This window comes from Podarcis pityusensis, assembly GCF_964106645.2.
Source record: "Podarcis pityusensis genome assembly, chromosome: 2".
Lineage (NCBI taxonomy): Eukaryota > Metazoa > Chordata > Lepidosauria > Squamata > Lacertidae > Podarcis > Podarcis pityusensis.
Genome location: NC_138029.1, coordinates 64,174,877 through 64,198,049, shown reverse-complemented (window position 1 = coordinate 64,198,049; position 23,173 = coordinate 64,174,877). Strand labels below are relative to the sequence as shown.

At 42.2% G+C, this 23,173-nt stretch overlaps 2 long non-coding RNA genes across 2 annotated transcripts; one reads left to right on the top strand and one right to left on the bottom strand.

The window, feature by feature from the left end:
• Positions 1 to 3,260: 3,260 nt before the first annotated feature.
• Positions 3,261 to 15,646, bottom strand: LOC308469254. Its single transcript, XR_013982057.1, has 3 exons — positions 13,880 to 15,646; positions 9,295 to 9,400; positions 3,261 to 6,779 (listed from the first exon to the last, which is right to left on the bottom strand). It is a non-coding gene; the product is annotated as an uncharacterized lncRNA (long non-coding RNA).
• A 111-nt stretch (positions 15,647 to 15,757) lies between these two features.
• LOC308471519 lies at positions 15,758 to 19,354 on the top strand. The gene is made up of 2 exons (XR_013982992.1): positions 15,758 to 16,987; positions 17,044 to 19,354. It is a non-coding gene; the product is annotated as an uncharacterized lncRNA (long non-coding RNA).
• The last annotated feature ends 3,819 nt before the right edge of the window (positions 19,355 to 23,173 follow it).

Below are 23,173 nucleotides of genomic sequence, written 5' to 3'. Positions count from 1 at the left end.
ATTTAGAAGGCTTTAATAATGTATTTGGATGGCATGCATATTTATGGTATGATAAGGTCAAAGCACATAAAGCATTTAAAAATCATATTGTTAGGAAAGCATTGTTTAATGTTTGGATAAGATATAAGGACCTACTTGAAAATAAAACCCCAAGGTGGCTTTTCAATACGTAAAAATTTAATGTTATAATATATTAGGATTAAGGATTGGGACTAAAAAGGAGGGAAAGAAATTGCTGGACTAACAAACTGAATTGGAATACAAAAGAGGGAGGTATGAGGAGGTCCGGGAAACAAGTAAATGTAAAAGAAGTTATGAAAAGACGGAATTGTTTTTAATTGTTTTTTCTTTTTCCTTTTTGTATTTTGTATTGTGTATTTTTCTTTTTCTTTTTAAATTTTCCTTTTTTATTAATGTGATTCCTTTTCTGTGAAACTTTAATAAATATTAATTTTAAAAAAATCATATTGTCAGGAAAGCATTGTTTAATGTCTGGATAAGATATAAGGACCTACTTGAAAATAAAACCCCAAGGTGGTTGTCACCGATGGAAGCGAAGGCTCAGAAAAAGCTCAATATGGAGGCCAAATGGCCGAAATATTGGGAGATTTTGGAACAAGAGGGAGACAGATTGAAATTGCAGAGTTTTGAAAAATTAAAAAATAAAGTGCGAGATTGGCTTCATTATTATCAGATAATGGAGGCATATAATTTGGACAAGAAAATTGGCTTCCAGGTGGAAAAATCAAAATTGGAAACAGAACTGTTAGAACCCAAAACCAAGATTTTGTCAAAGATGTATAACTTGCTGTTGAAATGGAATACTCAGGATGAAACGGTGAAATCTGCTATGATTAAATGGGCACAAGATGTTGGACATAACATAATGATGGCTGACTGGGAACAGTTATGGACCACAGGTATGAAGTTTACGGCATAGAATCATAGAATCATAGAGTTGGAAGAGACCACAAGGGCCATCGAGTCCAACCCCCTGCCAAGCAGGAAACACCATCAGAGCACTCCTGACATATGGTTGTCAAGCCTCTGCTTAAAGACCTCCAAAGAAGGAGACTCCACCACACTCCTTGGCAGCAAATTCCACTGTCGAACAGCTCTTATTGTCAGGAAGTTCTTCCTAATGTTTAGGTGGAATCTTCTTTCTTGTAGTTTGGATCCATTGCTCCGTGTCCGCTTGTCTGGAGCAGCAGAAAACAACCTTTCTCCCTCCTCTATGTGACATCCTTTTATATATTTGAACATGGCTATCATATCACCCCTTAACCTCCTCTTCTCCAGGCTAAACATGCCCAGCTCCCTTAGCCGTTCCTCATAAGGCATCGTTTCCAGGCCTTTGACCATTTTGGTTGCCCTCCTCTGGACACGTTCCAGTTTGTCAGTGTCCTTCTTGAACTGTGGTGCCCAGAACTGGACACAGTACTCCAGGTGAGGTCTGACCAGAGCAGAATACAGTGGCACTATTACTTCCCTTGATCTAGATGCTATACTCCTATTGATGCAGCCCAGAATTGCATTGGCTTTTTTAGCTGCCGCGTCACACTGTTGGCTCATGTCAAGTTTGTGGTCAACCAAGACTCCTAGATCCTTTTCACATGTACTGCTCTCAAGCCAGGTGTCCCCCATCTTGTATTTGTGCCTCTCATTTTTTTTGCCCAAGTGCAATACTTTACATTTCTCCCTGTTAAAATTCATCTTGTTTGTTTTGGCCCAGTTCTCTAATCTGTCAAGGTCGTTTTGAAGTGTGATCCTGTCCTCTGGGGTGTTAGCCACCCCTCTTAAGGCATGTAATGTCTTAAGAGAGAATATTATGAAAATGATATACAGGTGGTACATGACGCCAGTCAAGCTTGCAAAAATCTATCATTTGCCCGATAATAAATGTTGGAAATGTAAAGAAACTGAAGGTACATTCTTTCACCTTTGGTGGACGTGCCCAAGGATTAAGGCTTTCTGGGAGATGATCTATAATGAAATGAAAAAGGTATTTAAATATACCTTTCTGAAGAAACCAGAGGCCTTTCTCCTGGGCATAGTCGGCCAATTGGTGCCAAAGAAGGATAGAACTTTCTTTATGTATGCTACAACAGCAGCAAGAATACTTATTGCAAAGTACTGGAAGACACAAGATTTACCCACCCTGGAAGAATGGCAGATGAAGGTGATGGACTACATGGAACTGGCGGAAATGACTGGCAGAATCCGAGACCAGGGAGAAGAGTCGGTGGAAGAAGATTGGAAGAAATTTAAAGACTATTTACAGAAATACTGCAAAATTAATGAATGTTAGAATGATGTCGGAATGAAGTTAAGTGGTTTTAGCAGCAATGTTACAAAGGAGTATGTAAAAATGGATTGTTAACAGGTGAGAATTTAAAGTTATAATATATTAAGTTAAAGGATTAAGATAAAAACAAAGAGGGAAAGGATTTGCTGAATTAACTAACTGAACTGGAATACAAAAAAGGGAGGTGTGAGGAGGTCAGGGAAACAAGTAAACGAAAGATAAGACATGGAAAGATTGATTTGTTTTTAAGTGTTTTTATTTTTCTGTATTTTGTATTTTTTCTTTTTTTTCTTTTTTCTTTTTCTTATTTTTGTAATCTTTTCTGAAACTTTAATAAATATCATTTAAAAAAAAAAAAGCCCATGACACCTTTGGTGAAGGCTGTTCTCCAATTGAAGCGCTTGCAGGCAAGTGTTTCCCAATTGTTGGTGTTTATACTACATTTTTAAAGATTTGTCTGTATGCAAATATGTCTGTACTGTATGCAGTTTTGACTAATGTGAACGTTTTGCAAGCAATTTTACCCAATATTTACGTGTTTTTTAAAACATTGCTTGGAGAACTGCATCACAAGCTTGGGATATAAGGACAGATTTCAAAAGCGGGCTGTGTTACAGTTCGGTTGTCATATTGTTTCAGAAAGTGTGAATTAGACAGGTTTGCCTTTAAATGTGGACTGAATCAAATTTCTCCCCCAACCCTAACTACATTCTATCTAAATAAAAAAAATCCTTCCAGTAGCACCTTTAAGACCAACTAAGTTAGTTCTTGGTATGAGCTTTCGTGTGCAAGCACACTTCTTCAGATACACATTCTTCAGATGTGTATCTGAAGAAGTGTGCTTGCACACGAAAGCTCATACCAAGAACTAACTTAGTTGGTCTTAAAGGTGCTACTGGAAGGATTTTTTTTATTTTGATTATGGCAGACCAACACGGCTACCTATCTGTAACTACATTCTATCTAGTTGGTCTCTAGCTGTTTTTGGCCTACAATTCCAATTGGTCCTGCAAGCTAGGGAAGGGCTTCCAATGACAAGCACAGGGACTGCAGAAGCACTCCCATTTTTTGATGCTTCTTGGATCATCCAAATGTGATTTGGAGTCCCTTCTTCTTGCATGACATGATTCCCTTTAGTAAATAGTCAGGATTTTGCATTTTGTCCTCTTTTGTTCAAGGTATTATAATCAGAATGTTGTAGAAAATATGCAAATGTGTGCTGACAAGTGATTGTCAGCTGTGTCTGTCAGTCTTGGGCTCCTCAGACTGCACAAGAAGCAAACTGCGTATGTGTGCAAACACTGTATGTAATTATCTGCACATCCCACTTCTGCCAAAAAAACTACTGCAGTTCATGAAATTTGTCAGTTGCATGAAAATAAAAAGACTTGTAAGATTTGGACTTCAGTAGTGCAAATATTGAACTTCAGTAACACAAATACACACCCTTGTTTGCACTCAAATCCAACACCAGTAGACTTTATTCATTATTTTAACCACTCCCAATTTTGTTTTTGTGTGTTGTTTTTGGCAATCTCACCAACGTCTGCAGACTCCAGAAATATCTGTACAGAGGAATATCTTTGGAGAGATATTTTCAGAACAGGAGCTCAATTTGTTATGGCTGTGTAATTTTTCTGCATATCTGTATACAGTACTCCAAACTTTCAAACAATACTGAAAACGAGTGAGTCAGACCATTAACATATCATCAGCCAAACCCAGAGTGGAGGCAGCTGCTGCTGATATGACACAAACATTCAGACAAGTACATAACTCATGCTAATCAAGAAACATTTCTGCTGAAAAGATGACTAAAGATAGGCATAAACCATTCTTGATGATGGGTCCCAGGGACTCTCATCTCTTTCTAACATTAGGACAGAAGCTAGTTAGAGGCCTTACCACTTAGACCTTCAGAGAGCATAGGAACTAATTTACTTTTCAGAACAGCTTCTGGCAGTTGACCTTTGAATGAGTTTTTTCTGCATCTTCTTATGTACGGTTGGGTGTTTGCTTCTTTTAACCATCTGTATCTTAGTGTGATTTGTGGGTTTAATATTTGTTGCATGCTGCCTTGGGTCTTGGGGAGTGGTCACAATATTTTAAAGAAAATAAATAAAAAATGAATGGGAAGCCCAATTTTATTATATGCTGTATAATAATAATAATAATAATAATAATAATAATAATAATATTTATACCCCGCCCATCTGGCTGGGTTTCCCCAACCACTCTGGGCAGCTCCCAACAGAATATTAAAAACATGATAAAACATCAGTCATTAAAAACTTCCCTAAACAGGGCTGCCTTCAGATGTCTTCCAAAAGTCAGATAGTTGTTTATTTCCTTGACATCTGATGGGAGGGCATTCCACAGGGCAGGCACTACTACTGAGAAGGCCCTCTGCTTGGTTCTCTGTAACCTCACATCTCGCAGTGAGGGAACCGCCAGAAGGCCCTCAGAGCTGGACCTCAGTGTCTGGGCTGAATGATGGGGGTGGAGACGCTCCTTCAGGTATACTGGGCCGAGGCTGTTTAGGGCTTTAAAGGTCAGCACCAACACTTTGAATTGTGCTTGGAAACTTACTGGGAGCCAATGTAGGTATTTCAGGACCAGTGTTATATGGTCTCGGCAGTCACTCCCAGTCACCAGTATAGCTGCTGCATTCTCCAGTCTAGCTGTCCAGTCTAGTATTCTTCTAGTCAATTACAACAAAAAGACCAAAGGCAAATCCACCCAGTGCTGCCAGTGTGATGATATCTTCCATCAAGGTCACTTACGCACAGGGTGCTCCTAGCACGACCCAGTTATTGCTCTTCCATTGTAAGCTGCAAGCAGAAGGGCAAGTACCTTTGCATACCATCAGGACTACTGCACTTTTTCTATGTGTCTCTCCCACTGTGTCCTGTCCAGACCAGTTGGCCTGACATAGCAGCTGTGGGTGAGGCCATTTGCAGCTCAGCACAGACAGTCACCATAACCCTTGTGGTGGGTGCCATCTTCATTTTTGCATTTTAAGGCAATTTTAAAATTATCACTAAAGCAGTGTTCCACCTTTTATTTGGAACAAAATAGAAGTATAGTGCTATAACATCACACTGCTATTATGCTGTAACGCTATACTGTACTGTGTTGTAGCTGTCATGAACTGGCAGGACAACGGGGAGGAGGAAGAGGATCCCGGTGAGGGATTGCTGGGACGGGGACACACCAGGGCAAGCAGGGGATGGGGAAAGAAGTATTCACAGGGTGGCAGAGGATAGTGAGGGGATGGGGGTCAATGCACAGCAACCAGAGCAGCAGGACCCATCACCAGAGCCAGAGGGGCTCCTGTCTCCACAAACACAGTGGGCTCTGAGGGAGCAGCAGGAGGGGCGCTCTAGGAGGCTGAGGCAGGCAGGGGCCCACAGCCCAGCTCCCTAGCTGGCCAGGTGAGGCTCACTAGCTCTGGGGAAAAGTGTGATTCCTCATCAAGCGCAGGTGCTGCAGTCAGCATGCAAAGTACAAAAGGGAAGCAGAGCTGAGGTGCTGTGTCTGCTCAACTGCCCATGTTCATGGATCTTGACTTGGATGCTCCTGGACCTGTGCTTTGGGTTTGCCTCTGAACTGTATCCTGACTGGTGGACTTCAGACTTGGCTACTTGGATTGACCCTGAATTGTGTTTCCTCACCTTTGGATGTGGGACTTTGTTTGTGTGGGCTGACCCTCATGACTTTGAACTTGGCATACTGACTTGCTGCCAGGTAGGCCAAGGGTTTAGGACAATAGCTGTCTTTCAGCATGGTCATAAAATAGCACCTATTGCTAATATTATCCTGAAAGTGTGGTGAGTTGTGATAGGTTCACTTTACAGTGGTACCTTGTTTTGGGTCAGGGATCCATTCCAGAGCCCCGGACGCTTGATGAAAAGGACGCTCGACAAACCGTGGCTCTGTGCACACACGTGGAGCGGTTTGCACTTCTGCGCATGCGTGAGCAGCAAACCCAGAAGTAACCCGTTCCAGTACTTCCTGGTTTGCCATGGATGTCCGCCGAAATGGATGCTGGACAGGGCGGACTTATACAGAGGTACCACTGTATTGATGTATCACTGACCATGTGTAGCACTGAAGCAGTGTTTCTCAAACAGTGGACTGGGATCCAGTGGTGGTCCATTTTCAAATGGGCCTCATTGCCTCTTCAATTGTCATCTCTCCCCTTAACCCACAACATTTTGGTTGGATCAGTGTGAGCACCAGCAACTGCTTGCACGCTGAGAAAGGTGGCTGGGGGAAGGAGGGAAGGAAGGTCTCCTTCCTGTGTGGGGAAAGGGCCGCAGAGGAAGAAAATTAGAAAGTGAGATAAAAGGTTGTGATGCTGGTGGTGCTCTCCTCGTGCTGTCAGAGGCCTCCAAATACAAGTCACAAGTGTGGAGAGTGCTGTTCCTTTCAGGTCCTGCTTACGGGCTTCCCATAGGTGTCTGGTTGGCCACTGTGAGAATAAAAGGTGGGACTAGATGAGTCTTTGGCCTGATCTAACCTGTTATTTATGAAGTATAGAAACTCCAGACGAGACACCTTCTATGGAAGCACTCCAAGTGGAGCATACGTTAAATTCATCAAAGGCATAATATGAATATCAGGCCGTCGCACAGAGATGTTTCATGCTGCCTAATTTGCTTCCAAGAAATGTGCAGTTCCTCTTGTGTTACGAGAAATCCCAGGTCTTTTTGCATAAATCACTTCCAGTCCACGATGTTGAAATGTTTATGCTATTAGACTAGGGGGACCCCTTCCCAGAGCAAAAGAAAGGCCAGAGCTGACTTGGCTCAGCTTGAGCAATCACAGCTCTAAACAGTGTATAAATACAATCTATTGTTGAGGCTAAAATGCCTCCAGGAAACAATACCGTTGCTCCACTGTGGACATGGTTCAGCCGTTGCGCTTAACTTACTTAAAACCCTTGACAGGGATTCAAAGATTCTGGACCAATTTTGTCTTTAAATAGCTAGGAAGGAAAGGGACTGGACCTGTGATCCAAAGCAGTTAGTGCTGCCAGCAAAACCACCAATTGTGCAGCCAAATCTGCCTTAATGTGGCAGTTTTCTCTGCTGCAGCTCAAATTCTTGAGGCCAGCCCCTTCTGTATACACACCATACATTTAAAGCACCCTCCCAAGAATCCTTAACAAAGTACACCTCACTGGATTATTTGGGGAGGGGATGTGCTTTAAACATATGCTGTGTAAGAATGCTACAGAGAAAAAGCCCAGCTCTAGCAAATACAGTGGTACCTCGGGTTACAGACACTTCAGGTTACAGACTCCGCTAACCCAGAAGTAGTACCTCGGGTTAAGAACTTTGCTTCATGATGAGAACAGAAATCGTGTGGCAGTGGCGTGGCAGCAGTGGGAGGCCCCATTAGCTAAAGCAGTGCTTCAGGTTAAGAACAGTTTCAGGTTAAGAACGGACCTCCGGAACGAAGTAAGTTCTTAACCCGAGGTACCACTGTATACTGTATTTTTACTTTGGCTCATGGCCCTCCCGCTGTAATGACAAGAAAAATGAAATGAAGTTCATGGGTTATATGTGGCTAGCTGCCATTGAACTCAGTTGGAATTACTTCTGAGTAAACAGCTTTAGGACTGTGCTTCAATCCCAAAATTTCAAATTATCCTCTCCCAAGAACAATCCTCCTTAAAAATGAAGGGTTTTGGGGGGCGGGAAAGGAAGTTGAGAGGGAAAGTCAAAACCACAATAACTTCACAAATATGCTTACAGGGAGTGTGAGACCTGGCAGTGAGTGAGAAAGAGGGATCTTGGGATTGTAGTAGCTCTTAAAGGGAGGGTGTAGACAAATTCCTGGAGGATAAAGCGACTAGCCATTGTGGCCACATATTGGAAGCAGCAAATATCCATATACCCGTTGCTGGGAATTGCAAGGTGGGAGACTGCTTGTGTCCTGTGTCCAGGCTTCCTATAGGCACCTGGTAGGCTACTGTGAAAACAGGATGCTAGGCCACATGGGCAAAGCTCGTCTCATGATCTGAATGCCCATGTATTCAAGTAAGCTGCTTAAATGTTGCCACCACCCAAACATTTTCCTTTGGCTTAGCAAGACCTCACAGTGCCAGTTCTGATCCTGAAGGTCCTGTTCCTTCCTTCTCCAAATGTATGGGGACATTTACAACAGGATTTAGAGTCCCACAGTTGGCAGGGACCCCATCTACTATCTTTAAATGGCATCCAGGAAACATGGCTATAGATGTTGACTTTGGCTGGCTTCTCACCACAACCTTAGTAGTGGTGTGATAAAAGTAATCTGACACGTGAATTTCTCTTATATAAAGACAATCACCACTATACTTACAATGCAGGGAACTGATACGGCAGGCGAAGGAGGCAGGTTGAAAGGTATTACAGTCCTTCGGGTGCATGGACAATTCACACAAACAGATTCCTATCCAGAGCCCTGTAACCAGAATATAAACCCATTCCAATATAAAATAAGATTTGAGCCTTTATCTGTCAAAACTGCCATCCCTTGTACAGTGGTACCTCGGGTTAAGTCCTTAATTCGTTCTGGAGGACCGTTCTTAACCTGAAACTGTTCTTAACCTGAAGCACCACTTTAGCTAATGGGGCCTGCTGCTGCCGCCGCGCCGCCGGAGCACGATTTCTGTTCTCATCCTGAAGCAAAGTTCTTAACCCGAGGTACTATTTCTGGGTTAGCGGAGTCTGTAACCTGAAGCGTCTGTAACCTTAAGCGTATGTAACCTGAGGTACCACTGTACACCCATTCTGCAATCTTGTCTGTTTCTGCTAGCTCAAGATATTGGATCAACCATTCACAGACAGCAGGGAGCTTCATAGCCCTGTGCCATTTTTGCCGCTACCATCAAATTCCCTATCAACAATTTCCCCAAATCAGGGATGCCTACATGTATCACATTAAATAAGACCATAAAAGGCTCAAAGGCAGTTCATGATACTGCAAAGGGATCATACCTGACTTAATTATGTTGTTTCCAAATGTTGAAATGATCATGTCTCAGTTTGGCAAGCCTGGCTAATCATCCAATAGGGTTTAGAAATTTGAAGAGCTGCACTTTGCCTGTAAAATGATAAGCGAAAACTTCATTTCCTGGAACAACGGGTAATTGGCAATTTACCGTCATTTCACCTCTGACTTTCTGTTCTAATTACACGACTGGAGACACTAGACTAATAGGCATGATGGATTAAGAGCCACTGGTTACCATTTCTGTCTCATGTCTGACGCCTGTAGGTATAACCTATTATTTGAACTGAGCCCTTTGTTTCCGCCTCGGCATGCTGTTTGCCTGTTTGAAATGGGAGAAGCAAACCAGAGACTGTGTAGAATTTGGGGAGGGGGGTGAGTTTCAAGCCTGTGGATATTTTCTCATATACCGTAATTTCCAGAAAGAAATTGAAAACAAAACTGCCAATATCATTTGTTGTTGTTGTTGTTGTTTAGTCGTTTAGTCGTGTCCGACTCTTCATGACCCCATGGACCAGAGCACGCCAGGCCCTCTTGTCTTTCACTGCCTCCCACAGTTTGGTCAAACTCACGTTTGTATTGACGAGAACACTGTCCAGCCATCTCGTCCTCTGTCGTCCCCTTCTCCTTGTGCCCTCCATCTTTCCCAGCATCAGGGTCTTTTCTAGGGAGTCTTCTCTTCTCACGAGGTGGCCAAAGTATTGGCGCCTCAGCTTCAGGATCTGTCCTTCCAGTGAGCACTCAGGGCTGATTTCCTTAAGAATGAATAGGTTTGATCTTCTTGCAGTCCATGGGACTCCCAAGAGTCTCCTCCAGCACCATAATTCAAAAGCATCAATTCTTCGGGGATCAGCCTTCTTTATGGTCCAGCTCTCACTTCTATATTACCTATGGTGCATCTGCATTTGGAATACTGTGTTCTGGTCACCTCACTTCAAAATGGATATTGTAGAACTGGAAAAGATTTAGCAAAGGCTGAAGCAAAGGCGTAGGAAGGTCAGGTGGTACACGGTGTGGAAAATTTCTTGTCACCACTGGAGAAACTTCCCTATGAGAAAATATTACATTTCTGGCTTTATAATTTGAGGGGAGGGAGATAGCATGTAAGATGGGACACGATAGAGGTCTTTTTCTCCCTCTGTCATAATTCTAGAACCCAGGACCATCCAATGAAGCTGAATGCTTTGAAATTCAGGACAGCGGGTAGTACTTCTTCACACAGCGTACAGTTAAACTATGGAACTCACTGCCACAGTAGGCCGCAATACCCTCTGCTGCTAGACAATATCCATTATGTAGGGATGGTATGATGGAATAGTTATAATGAAGTAGGACTTGGAGGAGTGTTACACATAAAGGGGTAATACAGTGGTGCCCCGCAAGACGAACGCCTCGCAAGACGGAAAACTCACTAGACGAAAGGGTTTTCCATTTTTTGAGCTGCTTCGCAAGACGAATTTCCCTATGGGCTTGCTTCGCAAGACGAAAAACGAAAACGTCTTGCAAGTTTGTTTCCTTTTTCTTAACACCGTTAATACAGTTGCGACTTGACTTCGAGGAGCAACTCATAGAACGCGGTGTGGTAGCCTTTTTTGAGGTTTTTGAAGACTTTGGTGATTTTTGAAGCTTTTCCAAAACTTCTTTTAAACTTGTAAAACTTTTTTTTGGGGGGGTTGGATTTTGGATTGGGGTGTTTGGAATTCAAGGACTTTGTGCTGGGGGGGGGGGTTGCAAGAATCTGGAAGCTTGTGTGTTTTTTTTTCTGCATTTTTATGATTTTCTGTGACCATTGGGCCACTCTGCTGTTTTTTAAAAAAAATTCTGGATTTGAATTTCTGTGTGGTGGGTGGCTGGGGGAACAGTTGAGGAGGGGGTTCTTCAGCAAGAAGCAAAGAGTGGAAGAGGAACCTTCTTCGAGTTGTCCCCCAGAGTCTTAGAAAATGTACTGTACACTTTGTTGATTTTTAAATGTTTTTCTGTCATGTTTAGAAACTTAATTTATTGTTCCTTCAATTTTTGAAATGCTCTTTACAGTATGTGTGACTTTAAAGAGCACTTAATAAACTCTTGTTGTACCAAATTTGGCTTTGTTTGGACTTTTTTTGACCATAGGAACGCATTAATTGAATTTCAATGCATTCCTATGGGATTTCGTGCTTCGCAAGACGAAAAATTCGCTAGACGAAAAAACTCGCGGAACGAATTAATTTCGTCTTGCGAGGCACCACTGTATTTGGTTGAGCACTGCATTTTTTTTTTGGTTGTGTGGAAGCTCTGCTTTCCTTTGGAGAATTCCTGCAGTTACCTAGGATGTCCACTAGATGGTTGGATAGGATAAGAGCAGTTTATGATGGATAAGAGCAGTTTATACAGATCTCTCTTTCTGTTTTACTCCTTCGTGTCTGAAGGATGGATATGAATGCTAAGTGCTCACTGTGATCAGACTAGAACTCTGCAACCAGGACTGGCTAAACAACACAGCGTCCAGTCCTGCTCTCTTTCACATCGCACATGCTTTTTTAACTCCTGTGGTGACGTCCCTGATGTGTCATTTGCAGTCTCTACAAACAGAGACCCCATTTCTTCTTTCGACCCTGATAACACAATTAGCTAAGGCACCAACATTTTCAGCTTTGTTAAAACATGAATTTCATTCCACTGCACCTAAATATATTCCTGTGGTGTCTACTCTTCTCTACTCCAGATTTTTTTTATTTGCATGCTGCTCTTTTCCGAGGGCTGTTTAACAACAAAATCAAGGAGGTAAGAATACATAAAATCCATAAAGTAGCACTCTATGCACTGGCAGCTAAGAAGATCAGGAGGAAGGAACTAGATAAAATAGCAGTCCACTGCAAAGGGGATTCGGATATTTAATTTGGCACATCTTACCTGAGAATCTTCTGCTATTCTATTCTATTTAATGCAACAAATAATTTTAGTAGCCGTGACCGTGGTTTTATTGTATGTGTGGTGCCCTATGATTTTTATGGTTATTGTTGTTGTTTTTGTTGTCCTTCTGAATGATGCCATGGCCTATGGCTAGTGCAATAAAAAAGTTTAATTGGAAAACATAAAATCCATAAAATAACAGTCCATTAAGAATGCACAGAAACAAAACACTGAATGCTGATGCATCTTCTTGTCCAGCTGCTTTAAACAAATGAGGCCAGACACATCTCTTTAAAAAAAATTAAAAAATTATTAGATTTTACATTTTAGTATTCAACACATTTATCATATAAACAAAGAAGATAGAAATTAAAACAAAACTCCCCGCATCCCGTGACATCCCTCAACTTCCCTCCTGGTTCTTTGACAATTTGTTACTTCTGCTTAAGGCCAGACACATCTCCACAGGGAGAGATTTCTGCATGCAAGCACCCACCTCTGACTGAAATAGCTCTGTCCCAGGCCCTCACTCAAGGGCCACTAGGAGGAGCTAATCTGATGACGTTAAAGCATAGGCAGGTTGATATGAGACATGAAGTTGCAGATATTTGGGTCCAAGCTGTTTACGGCTTTAAGCATCAGAGCAAGCACTTTGCATCGGTGCTTTCATTTGCAACAACATAGATTGTTTTAGTTTAGGTTTCATATACAGTGGTACCTTGGGTTACAGACGCTTCAGGTTACAGACACTTCAGGTTACAGAGTCCGCTAACCCAGAAATAGTACTTCGGGTTAAGAACTTTGCTTCAGGATGAGAACAGAAATCGCGTGGCAGCAGTGGGAGGCCCCATTAGCTAAAGTGGTACCTCAGGTTAAGAACAGTTTCAGGTTAAGAATGGACCTCCAGAACAAATTAAGTTCTTAACCCGAGATACCACTGTATATGGTCATAACAATCTACCTTGGGAGCTTGTGGGCTCTCCTTCTTTGGAGGTTTCTAAATAGAGGTTGGATAGCCATCTGTCACGGATGCTATAATCAGAATGATAATGATAATGATGATGACGATTTATTATTTATATCCCGCCCATCTGGCTGGGTTTCCCCAGCCACTCTGGGCGGCTCCCAACAGAATATTAAAAACACGATAAAACATCACAAATTAAAAACTTCCCTAAACAGAGCTGCCTTCAGATGTCTTCTAAAAGTCAGATAGTTGTTTATTTCTTTGACATCTGATAGGGAGGGCATTCCACAGGGCGGGCGCCACTACCAAGAAGGGCCTCTGCCTGGTTCCCTGTAACCTCACCTCTCGCAGTGAGGGAACGGCCAGAAGGCCCTTGGAGCTGAACAGTGGGGGTGGAGACGCTCCTTCAGGTATACTTTAGCTGAGATTCCTGCATTGCAGGGGGTTGGCCTAGATGACCCTGGGTGTTTCTTCCCGCTCTACAATTCTGTGATTCTATACATGCATCATTTTATTTGTATACCACCTTTCCCTTGTTCAAACCATGCTCAAGCCGCCTTGCAACGTGAAAAAAATACATCATTACAAACATAACCAAAAGTAGGCATAAACAATAAATAAAACATCAAAAAGGACACAACCAAATTAATTGCAACACAAATCATAATAAGTTTTCAACAAAAAAGTAATAATATCAATAGCAGCACACACACCTGAACAAAGCCCCCCAAACAATACCGAGCCCAAGAGTCTGTTCGGCAGCCTCAGTTTTTGTAGCTGGAGTCGGTCAGGGGCCCTGCCCTCCCAGGCCAAGAGGGAAAAGGCCTGCAAGGCAGGGAGCAGGACTTCCAGGACTCACAGAAAAGATGGTCGTAGCTTCAGTCAAGCATGAAACTTTATCTTTGCAGTTGTTGTTCTTTAGCATTCCCTTGTTGATTAGGCAGTTCTCCAGGCACTTCACATAAAGCAGTATTTATTACACACTAGTGATTCCTTTAGAATAGATCTCCACTCCCCACTGCCACCGCCAATATTTTTGAGAATTAAATTCAGCTTTCTGTTCATCCTCCAGCTAAAACCGGGATGAACAGCTGCACTCTCAGCCCTTACCCTCCGCCCCTTTTCAGATTTTGAAAGGGGAATTGATTTCTTGGCAGTCATGAAAGAGCAAGTGTTTTATCACCCTGAGTGACTTTTCCATTGCTTCCTAAATCTTTTATTGCTTAGCACACAGCAGTTGCCTGTATTTCTTGCCAGTATGGATGAGTCTTTTGGTTCAGCCTCAGAACCCTAAAAATCTTTCATTTCACTGGCATGCATTAAAAAGCATGGTTTCTTTCCTCACCATCGTTAATTTGTGCTTTTTAGCCTTAGCCACCATCCAGTAGCCCATGTCTTCAAAATCTCCTCGGCATTCAATTGCTTAATCGCAGGGCGATGGAGGAATCTTAGATTATAGTTTCAAGACAACTTTTAGAAGGTAGAACAAGCATTGCTAATGTGGCATCCCTGGGCGCCTGCAAAGTCCTTCCCTTGTGCTCAGCAGACTCTTCTCCCCTCACTGAAATTAAGCTTTTGTAGCCAAAACAATAGGTTGTAGTATATATGCTTGGTTGTGGTCTCTTTGGTTTTGCAAATGTGCCCTTGGGCCCCCAAAGGCTGGTGACCCATGATGCAGCTGTTCCTTGCTTGTACTGAAAATATTTATGTTGGAGTCTTGTAAAGTATTATTGTTTTTCCTTCCTGAAGGAAAGGAACAACAGCAGTGGTTGATGCTTGTGGCAGATATGGAGTCCATTCCTGAGAGTCTTATTTCAGCATTTAGTTTTAAAACAATAGTTTCTCCATCCGGCAATTGCACACAGGGATGTTCTTGGAGAGCAAGCAGAGCAAATGAAGAAATGTGCTTTCACAATATCCCCATCCTCAGGCCAGCTCTCAGCGGATAGGTCAGCCAGCCAATGTGAAGGCATGTATTTGACCCTTGTGGCTAGTGACTGCTTAGTTACATAAATATGTTGCATCTATCTTTGGAACCGGGAGTTCTGTGAGTTAAGAGCTTCCTTACGCAACACTAATGTGAAAAGTGTGTGGTGTTGGAAGACAATAGCCCTCCAGCTTTTCGTGCTATTCTCAAAGTGGAGGGTTCTCTCTCAGTCCCATTACTGAGGGATTTTCTCTGTCTGTGATATGTCATTAATTCATTAATTCCAATAGCTTGTCCTGTTCTAGCTTCTGAAGCAAGACGTGTTAGTAAACGGAGCATAAAAGTGTGCTCTATTAAACATCAAAATCTCACAGTAAATCTCATCATGCTCATTATAGTATACTGGTTGCTCAGAATCGTTGATCAATGTTTGTTCTCTGGATAGGTAGTTAGGGGAAGGATCAGGGGCATTTTGAGCCCACAGGTATCTATTTGCATGCACGTTGTTCACCAGAGTAAGGAACGATCTGAAACTTACGTATCTCTGATGCACTTGCAATATTTTTTTAAAAAAAGAAAGACATCTCATCTGATCATTGTTGACAAGAAGCGTACAAGAGGTCTACAGGCATAGAAATACTATGGGGTTGGTAAAACTATGAGCTATAGCCCTCTCCCTTCATTCAACTTTGCATTTGTAGACCAACTACACATCTATGATTTGGGGGGTGGGACTCAAAAGTAGTAAACAAGGAAACTCTGACATCAAGGCCACTTGCCCTCAACACATGCACACAAGGCCTTTTCTGGATGATCACTACACTGTGGTTGGATTAAGGAAAGTGCTGGCAAAGGGCTAAAAGTAAAATTAATGGGGATTTTGTTTTCTGCAAAGTCCTGTTGTTCCATATATTTTTTTTACAAAATGCTTTAACAGACCTCTCACTTGGGCAGACGTTTCTTATAAAATGCCATGGGAGTTGGAAAATGAACTAACTCATTATTTCTAAAGCAGATGCACTCAGCTTCCCTTTGAAAAAGGCTTTAATGAAATTTTGACAATGGCCACCTTTGGCAGCACTGTCTGTCTAATTAATAACATGCGTAGCCAAGCAGAAACCTCTGAAAAATGCATATCTGGGTTGGGAAACCATCTTTTGCTCAGTTCCTGACAAAACAAAGCTGTGAGGGGACTACAGAATGTTCCAAATCCCCTTTAATGCTGGGCTGCAATAGGGGATTTATAGATATGTGCAAAATTAGGGCTCCTTGTCACTGAGAATTCCCCAAGTTATTAGTATACATTGTTAACTGAGAGGATGTCTTTGAAAGATGACTACAAACAATGATTTGCCATGGTTGAATTCTAGCATTTTAATTCGATGCTTTCTTTCTATTCTCCGTTCTTCCTACTCCCTGATTAAAGTCAGCGGAGGCTGGTCTATTAGGGGAACCAGGGCTTAGTTGTACCAAGTGAAATGTAAAGCCATTTTTAAAAAAAGTGTTCCCCAGAATCTCAGAGCCACACTCTTTTCTCTTCTAAACATCTTTTGAACTTGGAGAGGCATTTCTGTCAATTGGCTGCTCTCTAGCTGCTCTCTGCACCACTCACTCCAAAAGTATTGCGAGGAAGTCCATCCCAAACCGAAAAACCATGTGATTGTATTTTTATTTTTATTAAAAAATAGTGACTGTCTGAAAACGTCCACAGAATGGTAAAAAGATAATGGAAGAGAGTTCCAATTCCTTAGAGAGTTTGACTCTAGGAGGAGGAGGCCAGGGAGTACTGTCGTACCTTGGTTCTTGAACGCCTTGGTACTCACCCGTTTTGGCTCCCGAACGCTGAAAACAAAGAAGTAGGTGTTCCGGTTTTTTAACATTCTTTGGACGTCCAGTGTGGCTTCCGAGGCTTCCAATTAAGTGCAGGAAGCTCCTGTAGCCAATCGGAAGCCGTGCCTTGGTTTTTGAACATTTTCGGAAGTTGAACAGACTTCCAGAATGGATTACATTCGAGAATCAAGGTACAGCTATAAAGCTGACTGAGGAAGCTGCCTCAGGTGGCTGATACTGAGGTGGGGAGAGTGGCCGGAGCAGTGAGTACCATGTGCACTGCCCTGTAACCACTACACTAGCCCACAAATGCAGTAGAAGACCCTTTCCTTTCACCAGTATTGGAATAAAATTCCATTGCCAGCACAATTGGCTTCTGTATGTACCTTGGGAAAGGACGCCATCTTGTCCTTTGCCTCAAGTGGCAAAATATATTGAGCTGACCTTGGAGGAAAAGGAGAGTTAAATCCTCACAGTCTGTCTTATCATGCATCTAATGAGTAGCAAGCAATAAACCCCTTATTTCTTAGTCTAACTGGAGTATACCCAGGCCTTTGGACTCCCTCCACATGCCGTTTCCACCTCTAACTGGCTGCGTTCCCCGTAGGCAGCTGGCTTTAAGGAGAAAGTGTGCACTCTGAGCCTCAGGAAACCGGACCTGGCAGGGTGAGTTTTATGGCAGTGGGTTGGACCAGTTGACCCTCAGGGAACTCTCCCAACTCTACGGTTTTTTGAGTCTATGGTTCTCTTAGGGAAAGACATGTGTCACATGACTCAGCCCCAAAAGATGCTAGTCCCAATTTTCTTCTGTGGTTTGTTGGAAGGTATGGGATTTACTTCTGAGAAGAACTGCATCGGATTACGCTGAAAAATGCTTGCAGCACTTTAAAGTCTAACAAATTAATTATGGCATAAGCTTTTGTTGTACATAAGCTTTCATGGATTAGAACCCACATCATCTGGTGAAGTGGATTTTGTGTCACAAAAGCTTGTGCCATAATAATTAAGATGCTCCGAGATGCTTTGTTGTTTTTGCTACTCCTCTGGAAAATCTTCAAAGGTCTGTTCCTTAAAAGACATTCAAGAAAATGCTTATCTGATGTGGTGGACTAATGCAATTGTTTTGGAAAAGAATTAGAAATTGGTTAGTCACTGTGGTGGAGATACATTATTAAATGCTGCTTTTATTTTTATTTTTTTGTTTTTATTGTATTGGTTTTATGTTATATACTGCCCTGAAATCCAGAACCTGACAATGTTAGGTTCTTTAACATTAACAGCCACCTGTTTAGGGAGTATTAGTACTACTACTAGGAGTAAAAAGGGACGCTGGTGGCGCTGTGGTCTAAACAACTGAGTCCCTTGGGCTTGCTGATCGGAAGGTAGGCAGTTCGAATCCACACGACAAGGTGAGCTCCCGTTGCTTTGTCCCAGCTTCTGCCAACCTAGCAGTTTGAAAGCACACCAGTACAAGTAGATAAATAGGTACCGCTACGGCAGGAAAGTAAATGGCGTTTACATGCATTCTGGTTTCCGTCATGTTCTTCTGTTGTGCCAGAAGCAGTTTAGTCATGCTGGCCACACGACCCAAAGCTGTCTGAGGACAAATGCCAGCTCCCTCGGCCTGAAAGCGAGATAAGCGCCGCAACTCCATAGTCGCCTTTGACTGGACTTAATCGTCCAGGGGTCATTTACTTTTACTACTTACTACTACTAAATTTGTATACAGTGGAACCTCTGTTCCCAAACAAAATCCATTCCGGAAGCTCGTTCGGCTTCTGAAACGTTCGAAAACCAAGGTGCGGCTTCCCATTGGTTATAAGAACTTCTTGCACTCAGTGGAAGCCGTGTCTCATGTTCGGGTTCTGAAAAACATTTGAAAATGGAAGCATTTACTTCTGGGCTTTCGGTGTTTGGGAACCGAAACGTATGAGAACGGAGGCGTTTGGGAACTGAGGTTCCACTGTACTGTCTTTCATCCAAAGAACACAGGGTGGTTCAGAACATAAACGGGGTGGTTCAAAGCTTATTAGGGACAGCCTAATATAGTACAGTTATCTATATTGGTTGACTACCATGGACCACTTCTCTGCTTAAGAGTATAAGCACGGTCAAGGTGGTTGTATAAGCTACACTACAATTATGATTACTCTATCAATCTGCTGTGTCAGCATAATTTAGAAAAATGTAGTAAGTTCTATGATGGCAACATTGTAATAGACTTATAAGGAGGCGGGGAAGCCCTCTTTCTTGGAACTTGGAGTAGGTCTGGACAACAGAAGGTGCTGCACATTGGCTAATGCATGAGTCACATTGCTACTCCAAGTGGTTTCCAGGAACTAAATGAAGGGAATGTCAGCATTGTTGTCTTGTTGTAGTATTATGCTTTATATTTTCTTTGCATGCATTAATAAAGAATGTGTAGCCTTCACCCATACGTGTGTTCATTGTCTTCCAATCCTAAAAGAACCTTTGACTTCTGGCAGCACCCTTTCTAATTGCATGCTATAAATTCCCGTCTACTCACCCCCCCCCAACTGCCATCTTATTTTTCCATAACAAGACTTTGTATCCAGTTTGGCTTGGGTCCAACAAAGAGGCGAGCTACTAATGAACATGAATGCATGTAAGTAACATGTTCTCTGGGTCATTCTTCCTGAGCACAACATTTTCAGGTAAAATAATCTGTGTGCTTCCCTTTTTAGGTCTGTTCTCTCAAGACCATCAAGTATTTCTGCACTATGTCTTGGCTATAAACAACTGTGTAAATATTCTTTTTTCCTGAGAATCTCATTCTGTCCTGTGTACTCTGCCTCCTTGTCCAAAGGCTCAGTGATTCAGGCTGCTTCCAAAGCAACAGATTTTATCCTAATTGTGCTTCCTTTTAAATCCTTGGAGAAAAGCTGTTTCCTAAGAATTAGGACTAATGGACCCAAGTGCATCCAATTAATCTTAATTGAATCTAAAGTACTTCACATTGTTTCCACTGGTACTTTCAAGTCTCTGTATAACAATCCTTGGCTCCTCCATATACAAGATTAAACGGCATTTAGATTCCATGGGTTTAATTTGAGAGAGTGACAAAACTGTGATTGAAACAAGGAAGAATTCTCTTCAAATCTCTCCTTCGGAATAAACTTGGAGGGGGCAATAATAATAATAATTTATACCCTGCCCATCTGGCTGGGTTTCCCCAGCCACTCTGGGTGGCTCCCAATAGAATATTAAAAACACGATAAAACATCAAACATTAAAAACTTCCCTAAACAGGGCTTCCTTCAGATGTCTTCTAAAAGTCAGATAGTTTATTTCCTTGACATCTGATGGGAGGGCGTTCTACAGGGCAGGCGCCACTACCAAGAAGGCCCTCTGCCTGGTTCTCTGTAACCTCACATCTCGCAGTGAGGGAACTGCCAGAAGGCCCTCAGAGCTGGACCTCAGTGTCCGGGCAGAACGATGGGGGTGGAGACACTCCTTCAGATATACTGGGCCGAGGCTATACTATTCTTAGTATAGTATTAGAATGGATAGTTCTGATAGTTTTGCTTGCAGGAGATCTGTGAGGTTAAAGGTTACTGTTAAACACATGTATTGGAGCTCTGAGGGAATGTGTGGGTTTTAAAAAGATTTCAAGAAATCAATCAACCTCACACTTGGTGTTTAGTAACAATATGCCCTAAAGAAGATGCATGTGGTTTGTATTCAACGTGCAGACTTAGCTGCCATTATTATTTTCTGTCATACTAAAAATCTTAGATGATGACGATGACTACTTAACACAATCATTTAGACCTCTGCTGCAGCCTGACTGAAAGATCCTAAAAACTGTTCCCATATCTCTGAACATTTATGCTGGACTACTTTCATTGTGTTCAAAAGCATGTCAAAGTGCAAGTAGATAAATAGGTACCGCTCTGGCAGGAAGGTAAATGGCATTTCCGTGCGCTGCTCTGGTTCGCCAGAAACAGCTTAGTCATGCTGGCCACATGACCCAGAAGCCGGCTCCCTCGGCCAATAAAGCAAGATGAGCGCCGCAACCCCAGAGTCGGTCACGACTGGTCCTAACGGTCAGGGGTCCCTTTACCTTTTTTACTTTCACTGTGTACATTAGACACAGCTAGGAGGATGATCACGGATGATGCCCTTAATGAGACTAGACTGATGGGAAGTTTTTCTTCCTTTAGACTCAAACCCTCAGACCAATGCCCACTTACAGTATGACAAGAACAGGTAAATTTAAGTTTAGCTCAACCACTAATCTAGGCACTTTGTGATCACAAGTCTCCTCTCTTAAGGCTGGGATTAAAACATAATGTACATGGTACATCATGGTAATGGTGAGCTTCCTGCACTAATTTCAATGTGCTTGTTTAATGTGGTTGATTGATATCACTCATACCAACCATGTAGATGCTGCTTGTTGATGCGCTAGATGTCAAGCAATATAGGCATGGGGAGGGGGGAGGGGGGCTGAACTTGCATTGACAGCAGCCACTTGCTCCTATGGCGGTGCACTCAGAGGAGCCCTTCCTACCATATTCGGACATTTAGCTCCATCCACTATTTCTGCACTCCTGTAGTGCCATGACATGTTCGTGGTAGGCCCACATTTAGCCTGACACCCGGTCTTCCTTCTTTAAATACCTCCAAAGAGCTACTGTCAAAACCACTATTACTTGTTTTGATTGGTAGCTCTTTGCAGCGTAATGGTTAACAGCCACCAGACATGTGAAACTCCCAACAAAAACCGCTTTGGAATGTGTGCAGAGCATGAGAAGATCTGTGGGTCAATAGTAGAGCATCTGCTTTGAATACAGAAGGTCCCAGATTCAATCCCAGGCATCTCCAGCTGGGACTGACAATATTCCCTATCTGCAACCCTGGAGCCAGTGTAGACAATACTGAACTAGGTGAATCAATGGTCTGGTTCATTTTAAGACAGCTTCCTATATTTAATTTATTCACTTCCCACCCAGCTACAAGAAACAGGATGTAAGCAAAGAAAACAATTTCTCTGACTCTGATTTATATCAGGCTGCAATCTGACTCATTTCGTTACCTAAGAAAGCCCTCATGTGTTTGGCTTTCGTCAAGGTCAAAATCAAACCTTATGAGAAAATTCAGCAAAATGTGCATATGACAGTGACGTGAGCCATGGTTGAGATGAGATTCAATTCACATCCTGTCCCAACCCCCTATAGAAAGAAAATATGTTGTCAACAAGGTATAGGTTATGTGTCTCAAACATCACATAACCAGTGGGATTTTTAAAAGCCTTTGTCCTTAGCACCTCGAGCTACTCTTTTTGCTATTTCTGTACACGAAGAATGTGTGTAGTAAAGACAGATCTTGACTGTAAGCTCCCAATCCTAGTCATCTAACAATTAGAGATGAATTTTCACCTGTTGATGTTCTTTCCTATCTTTGACTGCAAATTGCATTACTCTTTCAATTTTGGTGTTCATGTTTTGCTTTGTTGAAAGTGGTGTATATTTATTTCTAATTGAAATTCTAAAAAAAGAAAAGAAAAAGATGAGCTTTCCTGTGTCCCAGGAGGAAAAATGAGTAATTGCAGAGCATAGGGTAGGGCAGCAATAGCCAAGGTGGTGCCCTCCAGATTTTGTGGACTCTTGGCTCCTATCGTCCCAGACCATTAGCCATGCTTCTGAGGGGTTTCATGTTGGCTACCCCAGAGGCAGGGAATAGGAAGAACATGAAAATGAGCAACACCAATTTTCTATTTGAGACAGCCCATAATAACCATACATAAGATGCAAGGATGCTCAGCCAGATTGCACTATGAGATTGGTGTCACTCACGAGTGCTCATATAGGAACAATCAGGAGTCATTGCAGAAATGAGACTAGTATAGAAAGTCCAAGAATAAAAGCAGGCAGTTAATTCAACAATGCCTGATATTGAGATGATAGTTGTGCACAAAACAACCTAAAAGACAGTCTAACCCCTTATATACTTGATTGAACACTGTGTTCTGCAGAAGAGGGTCTCTCCTGCATAATAGTAGGAGATTCATTCAACCAAAATAGGAACCAGACCTTCAGTGTGGGGGCAACTGAGTCAGATGGGCAGGGTACAAATAAAACTACTACTACCATTATTATTATTATTAATTATTATTATTATTATTATTATTATTATTATTATTATTATTTTATTATTTCCCTCCCATTGCACATCAGAGAGGCACTATTTCCATTGTCTGTTGGGTTCTACAAAAGATCTTATTTTT